Source organism: Dasypus novemcinctus, chromosome 3 (assembly GCF_030445035.2).
Source record: "Dasypus novemcinctus isolate mDasNov1 chromosome 3, mDasNov1.1.hap2, whole genome shotgun sequence".
NCBI lineage: Eukaryota > Metazoa > Chordata > Mammalia > Cingulata > Dasypodidae > Dasypus > Dasypus novemcinctus.
The window spans coordinates 22493438-22496666 of record NC_080675.1 but is presented as its reverse complement, the minus strand read 5'-3'; positions in this window follow the sequence as shown (position 1 = coordinate 22496666).

Genomic DNA, 3229 nt, shown 5'->3' with positions numbered 1-3229 from the left:
TGCATATGTGTGTGGTATGTAGTCTGGCAAAGTTAAAATGTTCATACCCTGGAGTTAAAAAGTCCAGCATTTGAATCCCAATTCCAGCACTGAAAAGCTATAAAGAATCTGATAACTTAATTGCTTTGTGGCTACCCTCTTCATATCTAAAATTGTACTATCAATACCTACCATGTCATCTTATTAGGTGGGTTAAATGAGATGATAAATGTAAAGTGCTGGCTTATATAGAAACCCAAGGGACAGCAGCCAGTACTGTATTGTTCTGGGAGATAGATATTCCCTCTTTGACTTCAATAATATCCTCACTGACGTTCAGAGATGAAGGGATAGAAAGTGGAAACTGAATAGAATTCACGCATATTGAATTTTCATTTAAACAGCAAATACAAAGATGAACAAAGCGATGAACCTACCACACTGGTGCTCACAGGCAAACAAGCTGTTTGTTTACTGAAATATGTATACAAAGTAAAACCAAAGAGTGAGAGAGAGAGATTTGAAAACCATGTTAAATTCAACTTCTACTATAAAAGTACACTTAGAGGTCACAAGACAAAACTAAAAGGTAAAGAAAAGGACATGTGAAAGCATGCAAAGCAATGTAAAACCTTCATGCACTTGTGGCAAGGGAGAAATTCATCCTCTTGCTTTCATTTAGGATCTATCTACCATTGCTTCTGATATGCAATTCTAATGCACTTATTTGTATAGTTCCCTAACACATAGAAGATTAGAAGAAATTTTAGGCAGGATAGATTTTATTGCTAGTTGTGAATGTATTGACAGCAAAGCAAAGTGACTGCTAATGATCTGATAGAAAAGGTGGAAATAAAAAACCCATTAAAAACTAGTATTAGAATTCCAAATGAAAGTGTTTGCAGTGTTTTTTTTTTTTTGTAAGAGTAGTTACTCCTAATATCCCTGCTTTCCCTCCATGCATCAGTATATCATAAACAATATAATAATAACTACTGGTCAAAATGATGGTCTGTGTCATCAAAAAAGAAGTTAAATTATGTGCACTATCTTTTTTGATGAAGTTGAAGTATATGATGAATTGCTGAATACTACCATTAAAATAATTAACATTTCTTTCAAAGAATTAGTGTTGAATAGGTGTCTAATTGTGAGTTAGTTAAACTTTCTGAGCCAGATTTCCTTACCTATACCATCTTTATGATAATACTTACTGAACGGTATTGTAGGTCATAAATAACAAAATGCTTATAAACATGCCTTATACCAGGTCTGGCACATAAGATGCTAATCAGTTAATTTCTGCTTTCAATTAGTTAATTAAAAGGATATACCTTAGTTATTTCCAAAACTTTTTTCACATGCATTTGCTATGGCAGAATTTAAATTAATAATTACTTCTTTTTCTTTTTCTTTTTTAAGCAGCCAAATAATTTAAGTACAAAGAGGTTAACATATGATTTAGTCCATTAAACTGGGGTCTGTTACCCTGCCACAAAGGTTCTTTCAACTTACCCAATTATTTTAAGAGTTGAAGAAAATTAGAGGTTAGATATACTAACATGGAGTGAGCCCCATTTATTTCTCATGAATACAAGGTGTGTGCTAGATTTACCATTCATCTGTGGAATCTCAGATTCTCTCCTTGTTGACTCATTGAACCTGAATAGAGAGTCAGTCCACAAAAAAAATAATGTGCATGTGAGGCATATGTTGGAAAGGAGATAGCTTTGTCTCATTTTCCATGATACCCTTTGGGAATGAACATTTATTAGCAAAGTCTAGGGTTACTAAAAAGTAATCGCATCTAATTTTCTGAGGAAGCATATATTTTATTTCAGATTTAGGAACTTCTAATATGAGTAAAACTTCATTCACAAATGTTCATTCTTTCGCTGAAAGCAATTTTTCCTTTTTGAAAATGAAAAATCATTTCCACTTTCATTATATCCTTTCAATTCCACTCTGAAGCAATGTTGCTGAAGCACATCTTTATTTTGCACATTGCCCTATCAACATCATGTTCCTGCAATATCTTTCACACCAAAGGAACGGGAAGTATTTGATTGAACTTAGCAATGGCTCAATTCCCTCATTTTGTTCTGGTGAAGATGAAGCAAGAGCACTTGTTACTGGGTTAAAGAGAGTTCAAGCTGCAAATATTCAATTTCTCTGCTCAGGCGCACAGACGAAGCAGAGGGCTGATTAACAAATCCTTGGCAGTCCCATATTTCTGTACCACCCATACCCTATACTCATACAAACTCCTGCTCTTCTTGCGTCTTATGTAACGTTATAAAACATTCCTTTCACTTGCATGCTAATCATCAAATGAATTTGACTTGTGTCTCATCCTTTTTAATATTCTCAAGATAATATCAAATAACTGCTCAATCTTCCTTCAGATTTGGTGATGAAGAATATATCAGGAAAACAGAGGGTCAAAGTTGCTCTTTACTTGAGAGAGTACCAAGGATCAAAACTGGTAATGCAAAATATTCTTTAGGAATAACGAGCAAGTGTAAATCCAGGAAAAGGAAGAAAATAAAATTGAAGAGGTCAGAAATGAAGATGAAGTACAAAAGCAGAAACAGGATGAGTACATGTAAGACTTTCGACATGGCCAGAGCTGAGACTCCTTTGGGTGCCATGGGTATGGTGCTTCGAGGAATCAGCCTGGATTGAAAGTCAGAATGGCCCCAGGCTTTCCTGTGGACACAATATAACACATAAACACAAAACCTACCCTACAGACATACTGGTCAGTAGCAGCGTATCACATGAAGCGCCCTCACTTATAATAGTCCCAACAGACCTTTCACTATTCCTCTACTATGGTAATTACTTCACATTCATTTTTCTTTTGTTTCTTTTCTTTTGTCTGTGCAATAGTTAGATCCAGGGGGACAAATCCTACCTTTGATATCCAGTAGAGTGCACAGCAGGTTGGACAAAGTAGCTTTTAGTGTGACCAACTGTTCATTTGGAAAAGATTTACAAAATATTGGCTCTATTATTAACCAAAAATAAAGCTAAATGACCTGGATAGTCTAAGACCAAATCTGGGAAAGGAAGTCACATAGAATGAAAGGACCTAAATGTCTATTTTAAAAATATAGAGTTGCATTTACTCAATGAATACTTATTGGATACCAAATATTGTCACACAGATGAGATGTCATTAGCTGTGTTGTCTTCTTGTCAATAGTTGAAACATTCTTCCTCTTACAAGGTAAGCACCTGAAGGCAG